At 34.4% G+C, this 14042-nt stretch overlaps 2 long non-coding RNA genes across 4 annotated transcripts in view; one reads left to right on the top strand and one right to left on the bottom strand.

Moving 5' to 3' along the window:
* Nucleotides 1–14042, top strand: part of LOC106160384 (uncharacterized) — a 66119-nt gene that overhangs the window by 36271 nt on the left and 15806 nt on the right. The gene's annotated exons all lie outside the window — the stretch shown is intronic.
* LOC147761883 (uncharacterized) lies at nucleotides 2445–3866 on the bottom strand. Its single transcript, XR_015334421.1, has 2 exons — nucleotides 3438–3866; nucleotides 2445–2994 (listed from the first exon to the last, which is right to left on the bottom strand). It is a non-coding gene; the product is annotated as an uncharacterized LOC147761883 (long non-coding RNA).

Below are 14042 nucleotides of genomic sequence, written 5' to 3'. Positions count from 1 at the left end.
CCTCATTAGTTGAGATTTCATACTTGAGCTTTCTTTCTTCTAACCCATACCCCAATTCTAAGACATCTAAATACTCTATCCTATTCTGGCCTGCTTGCCCCCACATCTGTGCTATACAACAAGTCCTTAACCAGTGTAACTCTAAGCTATCTTCTAGTGGCAATACATGCTCCAAGGATTCTATATCTAACAAAACTGACCTTATATTACCTAATCAAATAGAAATATTTTCTGAATAATTTTTTTTTTTTCTTATCATACAAACTTCTTTAGTATCTAACAGGGCTTACTGTCTCGAATAACCGGCAAAAAAAGCATTGGAACATTTTCTAAAATAAGGCAACCTAACAGATGGTAAAAAGCTAAAAGTCCACTTCTAAAGTTCCCTGCACCAACTTCATCAAGAGCCCCTAATATTGCATTAATCCCAGATGTAATGTCAGCATGCCTGTGAAATACAGAGAAGACTTTTTTAAGCCAAATCCCCCAAAATATGAAACATCACCACACTCTGAAAATACAATGTTACCTACCTTTGATCTATGTAACCTATTCAAGACAGGATCATTCACTATGTGGTCATGCACCTTTTTAACATTAACATATGTTTCCTCATACAATTTACAACTTATTTTTATCAAAATGTTTTTTTTATTTCGATACTTTCTGCTATCATATAAACCAAGCCCTATTTCTAGTATATCAGTATCTGGTGATAAGATTATCACGTTGTTCGGTGAACAATTCAGATAGTGAAGCCAAACTAAACTGTCCCCTTCTTCATGGTTTGAACTTAGTAAAGCATCCTCCTAAGACCTTAACAGAACATTTACAGCTACCCTGCATAGATCATTAAAACTACCAGCTACATACAACCTAGTTCACCTATCTTAGTGTAATTGCTCACAGTGAAGCTTCAATAAGGTATCACCAAGGTAGGCAATTATAGTTTGCCCTTGTTAGTTCTTTTGCTTATAAAATTATGCCAGACTGTTGGTGATTTCTTCCACATTTAATCCTAAGGAGCCCTTATCTCTCCTTTCACGTTCAACTTGTTTAGGAAAATATTTTTATAGACTGGTTTGTCAAAAATGATGTGAATTTCTACAATATCTGATTGTAAAAAGATTGTGCATATTGTTTGAAAGTTTTATGTTATGATACGGGGGTTGATGTAACCTAAAACATTGCATCAAGAACTACGCTAGTAATAAGTAACTTCCTTAGGGAACGCTATGTTAAAAGCCTGTGGATAAAGACTTTATTTCCTTTATAAGGGGATCCATCTTCTCCACATATAGCCAAAGGTATTGGTATAATTTGTTGAACATTTACTGGTAGTCTCCCCCCCCCCTTTTTTTTTGCCCTTTTTTCCTAAAGCTATCAGTTGAAAGTTTTTGATAATCCATTTGTCGTTTTTTAATTGAACTGTTCTCCAATTTTGTACTAAAAGTATGCAAAATGTCTCTTTCTTGTAATTCATCTTGTTTTAATATCTTATATTTGAGAAACTTTCCATATTTTTTATTACCTACATAAAGAAAGTTCAACAAATCCTGACGCTGGTTTTTGTTTGCCACTCCTTTTGTAAAAATGTGTATAAGTGGGATTTTATTGGCATCGTTTATTAAATCAATGTTGACACTAAACAGTGAACACTGGCTTGCACTTATGTACTTTAGATAATGTTTTTTTTTTTTTTTTTTTTCCAAACTGTAACTTAACAGCAGTTTGTTTGTATGGTAATTCTTGTTTTTTTACCATGTGGAATAATGTTTTCAATGATTTTTAAGACCTTAGCTCTAAAGGGAAGGTAGTAAATCATCCTATTGAACAAACTCTCTGAGGGAGAGTTTATTATTTTCTTATTTTATATCCCTATTAATGCCTTACTACTGTAAGGGTGCCCAGTTTATGTTGACAACAAACCCTTCTTAGTGATCAGTTCCCAGTATGAATAGCTAGATAGTATGACACATAAGCAAAATAGTCCCATGTATAAAATTGTGCCAGAATTCCCAAGTTTCATATTTACTAATCTAGCTCCAAACACCATTAAGTCTACGAATAATAACTTTTTTATAATTCAAGGGCAGAATTTCATCCATTTCTAAGTCCAGTGCATGTCATTATAACATTAAGCATTTTAGTGAGATCGCAGTGTTCATTCTAGGAATGTTTCAATGTGGGACAAATGGCCCCCAACATTAAAAAAAGTGGGTCATTACATTTTAAAGTGGGCCCTTGTTCAAATCTTGAAATTACAATATGTAACGCATGTTGTTTTACTGCTGTAGTATTTATGTTCAGAGATGAAAAAAATTTATTATAAAAATATGTTGACTTATAGTTGATCAAATTCAATAAGTAATCCCAATTTTCTAAAACAAAACCCTTGAGTTGACGCTCCAATTTTTGTTAACAAGTATAAGATAACACTAAAATATGTTCACGATTTATTCACCAATAACCAAGTTCTTACTATAACAACATTTTAAACCCATTTTTGGCTTCACTTTATGAAAAATCCATTTAATTTTACCTCTTCTGTCCTCTGTCCCATTATCAATGACCCTTGACTAACTGGCATGCATTCATGACTTATGAAATTAATTGTCTCATCCCTGATAATGATATATAATTCGTTGATAAAAAGCTACCAGATTGAGAATGATATCACACATATTTCGACAGCAGAGACATAGGTCTTACTAAAAATCACTGAGAATTGTTCCTTTTTTTGATGTTGTTAATGAGATTGTCAATGAATTGACACTGTATTGCCTTGCACTGTTTCTCATAATTAGCATAAGTCACAAGGTGGTCCCTGGAGAATTTACGATGACCTTTTCCCCACTTTCAGGAGAAATTCTTCAATTTAGCTGCCAGGTATACCAGACAACATTTAAGTCCTTCCGAACTTGTGAATTGCAATGCCCTCTTAAACAATCCAGTAAACTGATTTCACCACTGCCATGATTGCTCCATCTCTACCTAGAAATGTTATAAAAGTTACAATTAAATTTTAATTTGGGCATAAAAACCTACATAAAATGTTAAGTAGTGTTGAAGGTATCCACAAAGAATACTCCAGCACACTATCCCTTACTTTATTTTTCCCTTAATCACCATCAACTGAGACCAAATTTCTCAACACAATAAAATTATGAACAATGAATGTGAAAATTTTTACCTATATATACAAAAAATAAGGTTCAGGGAAATAACATGAGCTTGACGCCCTATGTCAATGCGACGCAGCAAACACATTGTTTACATAGTTGTTCAGCATTGCGATATCCCAGAATGCACTGTCAAGAGTTCCTCAAACTGCACAAATATAATTACAACACGTGGGTCCGGGACCGTCACGATAATCACTTTGATGTCTATTGCTCTGTGTTTAAATAAATATTGACAAAAAAATAATATCTTACCTTCTAAAGCTCTGCAAAAAGTCTGTTTAGCTTGAGCTGCTTCCGACGTTTCTTGCATGGCAGCGGACGTCTCATGTCACATAAGGATACTCGTTCGAAATTTATTAGTCCCTTGAAAGAAGATATTGTCCTTTTTTTCAATGCATAAGCATTATCGTCGTGTACAAGTCACTTGTAAGTATTTCTCCACCATTTTTGAAACGACCTTGGAAGTTGCATTGCTATTCGACGCGGTATCAGCAGTCGTGACGGCTGCACAAACTTTTGTTCTCTTTTCTGGTGGGAATGTCTGCTGTGCATGATCATGACCATCTCCGTCGCTACTGTTCTGAGCCGTTTTAGCGTGATCTTCGGGATCGATTTTCTTTTAAAAACTTAAAATACCATTTTGCTTTCTCCGCCGTCATGCACAATGTACGGGTTGATCAAATTGACTTACATGGACAATTCTCAGCCTATCAGGGATTCAGGAAAGGAGGGGCGATCGCCACTGATTAGCATAAAGCGCATGACGTCAGCATAAATTAAGATCTTTGTTAAAACTGCGACGCGTAAAGAATATCTTCGTTACGTTTAACATTAGATCTTGATGTCAAGAGAAGTCGAGTTAACAATCAAACTTCGGCCGTGAATTTGCTGAATTGGAGGGCGCGTTTAGAACACAAAAATGCGCCGCTGTTAATTCTCTTGAATTTTGTTGGCGCAGCTCACTCTACGAAATGCGTCAATCACATTTTTTCTGCGTCAATGACGCAAGGGCGCATCCTAGAATGAACACTGAGATCGTCCATTAAAATCCTCTCTTAATTCTTTCAACAAAACCTTTCCTAAAGTGAAAATGATAAAAGCTAGACCATATGTCATCAAAAACGTCAACAGCTGATACAATTTTTTGACTCACTGTCTTATAATCAGAATGGCCCCCGCTGTGAATAGAGAGTAGTGAAGCACTGGGCCACCTGTTCTTTTGCATAGTCTATTTTAGATAAAATTGAAGGATTTTCACAACTGACTTCAGACAAACAACACCTATGCTCCAAGGTATTTTAGCTGGTGGTTTTCCTATATCCTCCTCGTCTTTACCTCCACCTAACACTTTCATAGACATAAACACTTTATCTGGAAAAGTAACAAAACTGTCTGTGATTACTTGGCGTAAGTGTGCGACCATTTTGGCCCTGTGTTTCATCTTTGGAATGGCTCCCATTAGGGCCACACCTTTGAAAGCCCTGTAGATAAAACTTCATTGAGCTCTTCCAACTGGAGGTTATCTTATCAATTATGCAGTTTTTCATATAGCATCCTTCAGGGCCAGGGCCCCGCTTTCACGAAACATTTTGCAAATTGTGCAAAGTCCCCTCCCCCCCCTTTTTTTTCAAAATAATAGTTCAATGAATGAATATAAATCAAGTAAATCATAACCAGAAGTACCAGATTCAAAGCAGAAAGAGTCATTCTGCTCCAGCCTTCTTACACCCTCTACGGCCACGTCACCAATGATCTCTATGACCTGGACAAAATATATTAAATATATTAGTTTCGTAAATAATTTTTTATAATAATAATAGACACAGGACACAATTTTTTTAAAATAATAATTTAAACTATATTTTTATAAACTTACTTTTTGCCCCCTAGCTGTGAGCTGTGGAGGTTCTGGACCTCCCCCAGTCCTCCTCATCTCCTTTCTTCTTCTCTCTGCCTCCTTCCTTTTCGTACAACTGGAATAGTCGTACCATTTCTTTCTCACCTCTGAAAATTTCCATATATTTAGGGAGACACTGTTGATCCTGATAAAAAAGAATATAACAATATATATCTATATAAATCACAGTAATTTATTTCATTTTTTATGTAAACTTTCCCCAGTTTTTAGGAATAAAACATCACATATTTGTGAAAATATCTATTTCTTTGTCGGAAAAAATGACTCCTCTTCTTTGGAAACCCTGTCAGCTCCTTCATTGCGATAACTGTACACATGGACACGGAGCGCAATGGAGGACAAGCATTTGTTGTTATATTTCTTGCCATTGCTGCCGAAGGATTGGGTTTCGAGATTACAATGTTTCTTCCTGTCACGACATTGTGCGCTCTTAGCGAAGAAAATTGCAAATGGTTTCGTGAAAGTTATTCAAAAAAATAATTAACGCAAGTGCGCAAACTATAGTGAGTATGCAAATTGCGTAACATTTTGTGAAAGCCAGCCCAGCTTGAGATGTTGGGCAGGACAATGCCATGGTAACTTTTGAGAGTGGTCCTTTTTGAATAGGGCAACATTACCCCTTTCCATTTCCAGTCATGTTGCTAGTGCCATCTGATGTTAATCCAATAATGTTCTCTTGTGTTAAGCCATTCTCATCAAAGATAGAATAATTAGCCAAATAATTTAAATTAGATCTTTCACGGCTCTTTTCCTTCCTCCTGTCTTGTGATCCGTTCAGAAAATTTTTAACATAAGATCTAAAAATGTCTTCAGAGACATTGTTTGAATGATGCAACCTAACTGCCTCTGTAAATAGAAATAAAGAAAAAAATTCAGAAAATAACATTTTATCTTTCACTGTAAAAATATGCTGAATCACATTCTGAAATATTGGTCAGAAAGTCATTTAATTTGGTGTATTGTACTATAGCAATGAGACACTCTCTACACTGTATCCCATCAGCTGGGTACTCTCCCAGATGCACATCTTGACACTCTTGAACACAAGCCTCCACCTCAACATCAGGCATATCCCTTCCCTGATCCAAAAATTGTGTAGCTTGCAACATGCCAGAATGATGTTGGCACTGGCCTCAGGAGAATACATCAGGCACCCTCTTGACTTGTGAAGGCACCTGAAAGCATTAAAAAATAAAGTTTTGTTGAGGGCAGATTGTTTTTTTTTCCTTTTTTATGTACAGACACAGATGTGTCTGTACATATAGCCATCATCTGCGTCTGTCGTCGCCGTCGCTGTCGTCGCTGTCGTCGCCGTCGTTGCCGTCGTCGCCGTCGCCGTCGCCGTGCACTTTTACCGATAACACGATAAATGGAAAACTGTTTTTTCTTTTGGTATGAAACTTACAGAACTGATGAATATTCATAATACGCAGGTCAAGTTCGAAAATCAGCATGATCGGGTCACTTTTAGGGAATTTATGCTGTTTTTTCACTTTTTTCAGCATATATGCAGCACTGATAACACGATAAGTGGAAAACCATTTTACCTTTTGACTTGAAACTTACAAAACTGATGAATATTCATAATACGCAGGTCAAGTTCGAAAATCAGCATGATCGGGTCACTTTTAGGGAATTTATGCTGTTTTTTCACTTTTTTCAGCATATATGCAGCACCGATAACACGATAAGTGAAAAACCATTTTACCTTTTGGCTTGAAAGTTACAGAACTGATGAATATTCATAATACGCAGGTCAAGTTCGAAAATCAGCATGATCGGGTCATTTTTAGGGAATTTATGCTGTTTTTTTCACTTTTTTCAGCATATATGCAACCCCGATAACACGATAAGTGGAAAACCATCCTACCTTTTGGCTTGAAACTTACAAAACTGATTAATATTCATAATACACAGGTCAAGTTCGAAAATCAGCATGATTGGGTCATTTTTAGGGAATTTATGCTGTTTTTTCACTATTTTTCAGCATATATGCAGCACCGATAACACCATAAGTGGAAAACCAATTTACCTTTTGGCTTGAAACTTGTAGAACTGATAAATATTCATAATACGCAAGTCAAGTTCGAAAATCAGCATGATTCGATTATTGTTAGGGAATTTATGCTGTTTTTTTCACTTTTTTCAGCATATATGCAGCACTGATAACACAATAAGTGGAAAACTGTTTTTTCATTTGGCTTGAAACTTACAGAACTAATGAATATTCATAATACGCAGGTCAAGTTTGAAAATCAGCAAGATCGGGCAATTTTTATGGAAGTTATCCTGTTTTTTTTTTTTTTTTTTTTTCAATTTTTTCAGCACTTTTATAACACCGATAACATGATAAGTGTAAAAATGTTTTTCCTTTCCTTGGATTGAAATTTACAGAACTGGTGAATATTTATTATACGCAGGTCAAGTTTGAAAATTGGCATGATTGGACTATTTTTACAAAAGTAATGCTGTTTTTTTCCCTTTATTCAGCATACATGCAACACTGATAACGCATTTTAAGGAAAACCAATCAGCCTTTTGTCTTGCAACTCACAGGAGTGATCAATCTGACCAGTATACAGATCAAGTTTGAAAATAAGCTTGATCAGTTAAGTTTTGATGAAGTTATTAGCCTTTTTGTATATAAGTGGTTTTTCTTCAGATTTAATTCTTAAGCATGTTAACAGTCTCATAACGGTACTAATTGGATATGTTAAAGTGTTGTTTTAACATTTTCTGCTTCTTAACAATATTGTTAGTTGATTATATAAAAATGACGGTAAACCTATTATCCTGCATTGTGTAATAAAGTATCAAAAATGGAAAGGAACTCATCATTGCAGTTCGTCAGATTCAATCATTCACTATGTTCAGAATCTCCAAATGGAGCTAATTGGACATTATAAATTGTTCTATTGATATTTTTCCTATGTCAACAATTTTCCTAGTTGATCATTTGAAAATGACAGTTAATTGATGATGGTTTTATGTAAAAAAGGTGTTGAAAATGGAAAGAAAATCATTTCAGTACAGTTATCTCTTGTTAACATTTTGGCATTTTGAAAGTGTGACCCTAACTTCCATGTCCTTGGAGACCTTTCCATATCACATTTTCTGAATATCCATGATACTTTTATTTTTTTATAAAAAATTTGATGGTCATTATGCTGTTAAGTATTATGTTATATTGCATGAAAGTTAAAGAAAACCCTATTTTGGACACTGCTGCCAGGATAGCGATTAAGGGAAAACCATGTTACTTATGATAATCAACCTTACTGAAAAGAGTGAAGTGCAGCTTGTGTTGGAAAACCATCGTAATTGTTTTCTGTTTTGAAAGCAATGCAGTACAGTGCTATTTGGTGCAATAAATGTATATGGATAGTAGGCAGTTAATTCAGGGTTATAAAATAATTTGCTTAATTGATTTTCAAGTTATTTCAGGGTTATAAAATAATTTGCTTAATTAATTTTCAAGTGGGTATTAAATGAGATTACAAAAACACACATTGAGATTTCATTGTAAAGTCCCATCGGTTTAGCTTTCTTAACTGTGTCACATAATTAGGAATCGATGATTATTATGCAGGTAAATGTTATTTAATATGGAAAATAAGTTTACAAAAAAAAATTTGTGTAACGCTTACATTAATGCTAAAGATGAATAACAGTGCCTTATTATTCTCAAACTCAATAGGGTTATTCATATCATGTTAGTAATTGTACAGCTAGATTAAAAGTTTGAATAGCAGCTTTATTGGTATTTTTTGTTATGTTTTATTTTACATTTTCTTTTAATTTTTTTATGCTGTTTTTTCACTTTTTTCAACATATATGCAACATTAATAACACAATATAAGAAAAACAGCTTAGCCAATTGTCATTATACTCACAGGAGTGGTCAATCTTACAAAAATGCAGGTTGAGTTCGAAAATCAGTGTTATCGGGCCATTATTTTAGAAGTTGTACTGTTTTTTCAAATTTCCTTAGATTCAATTCTTAGGCATGTTAACAGTCTCATTATTGAACTAATAAGATACGTAAAAGTGTGTGTTTGATATTTCCTGCATCTTTACAACATTGTTAGTTGATTATGTAAAAATGATGGTAAACTTGTTATCATGTATTGTGTAATCAAGTGTCCAAAACGGAAATAAACTCATATCATTGCAGTTTGTCAGATTCAATCATCCACATCTGCCATGATGACCATGATGGGAAAACCGTGTTCGTTATGATTGTCAAACTTTCAAAAAAGAAACACAGGACTAAAATGCAGCCCAAGTTGGAAAAGCAGTCTAATGGGCTTCTTTTTCTGGAAGTTATTCATTTTAGTGAAATATTCATTATCTTTTTGGCATATTCATTGTGGGACTCGGAGCTCCCATGGACATGAAGCCGGATGGTAATCAAATTTTCTACATGTTCATGCTATTTATAGTCAATAATCAAAAATTGGTGATAATTATTCTATAATTTATTATGTAATGTTACATCAAAATTGACAATAATCTTTTTGCACTGCTACTGCAAACATTATGAAAAGAAAACTGTGTTATTTATTATTATATTTAACTTAAGAGTATGATTTTTATGTACAGACACAGAAGTGTCTGTACATATTGCCATCACCTGCGTCTGTCGTCGCCGATGCCGTCGCCGATGCCGTCGCCGATGCTGATGCCGGCGCCGTGCACTTTCCTTGTTAACACGATAAGTGTATAATTTATTATGTAATGTTACATCAAAATTGACAATAATCTTTTTGCACTGCTACTGCAAACATTATGAAAAGAAAACTGTGTTATTTATTATTATATTTAACTTAAGAGTATGATTTTTATGTACAGACACAGAAGTGTCTGTACATATTGCCATCACCTGCGTCTGTCGTCGCCGATGCCGTCGCCGATGCCGTCGCCGATGCTGATGCCGGCGCCGTGCACTTTCCTTGTTAACACGATAAGTGGAGGGCAGTTTTACTTTTTGGCTTTATATTTACAGAGCTGAGGAATATTCATAAAACACAGGTCAAGTTCGAAAATCAGCATGATCGGGCCATTATTGTAGAAGTTATGCTGTTTTTTCACTTTTCAGCATATATGCAACCCTGTTAACACATTTTAAGGAAAACCGATAGGCCTGTTGTCATTAAACTCACAGGAGTAATCAATCTTACTAAAACGCAGGTCAAGTTCGAAAATCGGCATGATCGGGCCACTATTTTAGTAGTTATGCTGTTTTTTCACTTTTTAGCATATATGCAACATTGTTAACACATTTCAAGGAAAACCGATAGGCCTGTTGTCATGAAACTCACATTAGTAATCAATCTTACTAAAATGCAGGTCAAGTTCAAAAATCAGCATAATGGGGCCATTATTTTATAAGTTATGCTGTTTTTTCACATTTCCTCAAATTCAATTCTTAGGCATGTTAACAGTCTCATTATTTAACTAATAAGATATGTAAATGTGTTTGTTTGACATTTCCTGCAACTTTACAACATTTGTTAGTTGATTATGTAAAAATGATGGTAAACTTGTTATCATGTATTGTATAATAGAGTTTCAAAAATGGAAAAAAACTCATATCATTGCAGTTTGTCAGATTAATTCATTCACTATGTTCAGAAACTCGGAATGGAGGAAATTAGACATTAAACACTGTTCTATTGATATTTTTCCCATGTCATCAATTTTCTTAGTTGATCATATAAAAATGGCAGTAAACTGTTAATTTTGTTATATGTAAACAATTGTTAAAAATGGAAAAAAACACATTTCAGGACAGTGCTGTCTTGTTTACATTTTGGCATTTTCAAGGTGTGACTTTGAAGTTACATGGGCCTGAAGACCTTTGCTTGTCACATTTTCTGAATATCCATGATACTAATATTTTATTATTAAAAATTGATGGTCATTATGCTGTTAAACATTATGTAATATTGCATCAAAATTTGAAGAAACCCCTATTTTGGACACTGCTCCCATGATGACCATTTAAGGAAAACCATGTCACTTACTGTTCTCAAACTTACAGGAAAGAAACATGGGACTAAGATACAGTTTAATTAGGCAATGCAGTCTGTTTGGTAATTCTTTCTGGCAGTTAATCGGTTTTTTGTGAAAATTTAATTTTTCACATATTGGCATTTTCAAGGTGTGACTTAGAACCTCCATGGGCTTGAAGACCCATGCTAGTCACATTTTCTGAAAATCCACGATACATATATTTTATTATGTACATATTGCCATCACCTGCATCTGTCGTCGCAGTCCATGTTGCCGTCGCTGTGCACTTTTATCGTTAACACCATAAGTGGAAGACAGTTTTACTTTTTGGCTTTATATTTACAGAGCTGATGAATATTCATAAAATGCAGGTCAAGTTCGTAAATCAACATGATCAAGGCATTATTGTAGAAGTTATGCTGTTTTTTTTTTTCACTTTTCAGCATATATGCAACACTGTTAATACAATATAAGAAAAACATATAGGCCAGTTGTCATGAAACTCACAGGAGTGGTTAATCTTACTAAAATGCAGGGCAAGTTCGAAAATCGGCATGATCGGGCCACTATTTTAGTAGTTATGCTGTTTTTTTCACTTTTCAGCATATATACAACACTGTTAACACAATATAAGAAAAACAGATAGGCCAATTGTCATGAAACTCACAGGAGTGGTTAATCTTACTAAAACTCAGGTTGAGTTTGAAAATCAGCATAATCGGCCCATTATTTTAGAAGTTATGCTGTTTTTTCACATTTCCTCAGATTCAATTCTTAGGCATGTTAACAGTTTCATTATTTAATTAATAAGATACGTAAAAGTGTTTGTTTGACATTTCCTGCATCTTTACAACATTGTTGGTTGATTTTGTAAAAATGATGGTAAACTTGTTATCGTGTATTGTGTAATAAAGTTTCAAAAATGGAAATAAACTCATATCATTGCAGTTTGTCAGATTCAATCATTCACTATGTTCAGAATCTCAGAATGGAAGAAATTGGACATTTAACACTGCTCTATTGATTTTTTTCCCATCTCATCAATTTTTTTAGTTGATCATATATAAATGGCAGTAAACTGTTAATTTTGTTTTATGTTAAAAATTGTTAAAAATGTGGAAAAAAACATTTCAGAACAGTGCTGTCTTGTTTACATTTTGGCATTTTCAAGTTGTGACTTTGAAGTTCCATGGGCCAGAAGACCTTTGCTAGTCACATTTTCTGAATATCCATGATACTAATATTTTATTATTAGAAATTGATGGTCATTATGCTGTTAAACATTATGTAATATTGCATCAAAATTTGAAAAAAAAAACTATTTTTGGGCACTGCTACTATGATGACCATTTAAGAAAAACCATGTCACTTACTGTTCTCAAACTTACAGGAAAGAAACATGGGACTAAAATATAGCTTCAGTAGGCAATGCAATCTGCCAGTTAAACATTTTTTTGTGAAAATTTAATTTTTCACATATTGGCATTTTCAATGTGTGACTTTGAAGTTCCACAGGCTTGAAGACCCATGATAGTCACATTTTCTGAAAATCTATGATAGGTATATTTTCTTATTAAAAATTGATTGTCATTATGCTGTAAACCATTATGTAATATTGCATCAGAATAGAAGAAAACACAATTTTGGATGCTGCTGCCATGATGACCATTATGAGAAAACCATGTTACTTATGATTGCAAAACTTTCAAAAAAGAAATACAGGACTAAAATGCATCCTGACGTTGGAAAAAGCAGTCTAATTGACTTCTTTTTCTGGAAGTTTTACATTTTCAAAGTGTGAACTTGAACTTCCATGGGCCTGAAGCCTTATGCTTGGTACACATTTTACTTACATTGGTATTACCTGTTGAGTATAATTAAAATTTGATGTTGAATTTGCAGTTTAACATAATGTACTTTTGTATCAGAATTGACAGTAGCCTATTTTGTTATTTCCTGCTTTTTGTCTGTACATTTGACAGCTTTGCTGCCTTGTTATGAAAAATGACATTAATTATGATAATAGCAACTGTGCGTAAGAGTAATAATACTAGGAATGACAGTGTAATTGTTATTACTTTACTTGAAATAAATTTCACACAAGGAAAGAAATGTGTAATACTAAATTTACATAGTATAAGTAACAAATTAAAATTAACCATTCAACTGAAACAGTTCTTAAGGACCCCAAAAGCGCACTTGGTGAGAATTCATGTCTTCTTATGGGCTGTATTGAACAGTGTAACTCACATTTCTGCTCTCCCGTTTTCTTCAGCCTTTTCCTCTTCTCCCCACATCTTTTCTTCCTTTTCTCTTCTACCCGACTGTATTTTGGGTGTCATGAGCCAAGACCTCAGAACATAGGCCGAATCGCCTAAGATGTTTCCAGAGGGCATGTCCCCAGACTCTAATACAGGCCACAGATGGCACACAAGATTAATGGACCTGAAAAACAATGCAACAGTGATTTCTACTTTCATTTCCTATGCAATTAGCGTTAGTTAGAAAACAATTTCACCTGTTGTGTTTGGCTATAACATGTGCATTGCATAACAGCAACGTGGGGCATTCTCTTTCAGTCAATTATAGTTTTGATAGGGCTTGTCCAGTTATTTTGAAACGTACGTGGTAACAGGAATTGCTTATGCTCTGCATGCTGGGTAAAAACGGCAACTTGCAGTTTGGGTTTTGGTCGTTCCATAATGCGAGGAGTCAACATTAATTCTAATTATCTCTATCCAACAGCCATATATTACCATTCATCTGTCAGTGGCAAGGTCTGGATTGAGTCCCTGATAGAAGGCCCATCTAGCTTGATTGTCATTATACATCATTTAGCATCTTGTTTGTGATAATTAACAAACAATAAACAGATCTGAAACTAGTGAAACTCTTTCCAGGCTTATTAAAAGTACACTTTTTAC

The sequence above is a fragment of the Lingula anatina genome, chromosome 5 (assembly GCF_051362555.1).
Source record: "Lingula anatina isolate TDL-2025a chromosome 5, LinAna3.0, whole genome shotgun sequence".
NCBI lineage: Eukaryota > Metazoa > Brachiopoda > Lingulata > Lingulida > Lingulidae > Lingula > Lingula anatina.
Note: the sequence above shows the minus strand (reverse complement) of the source record. Positions and strands in the feature narration are given on the sequence as shown.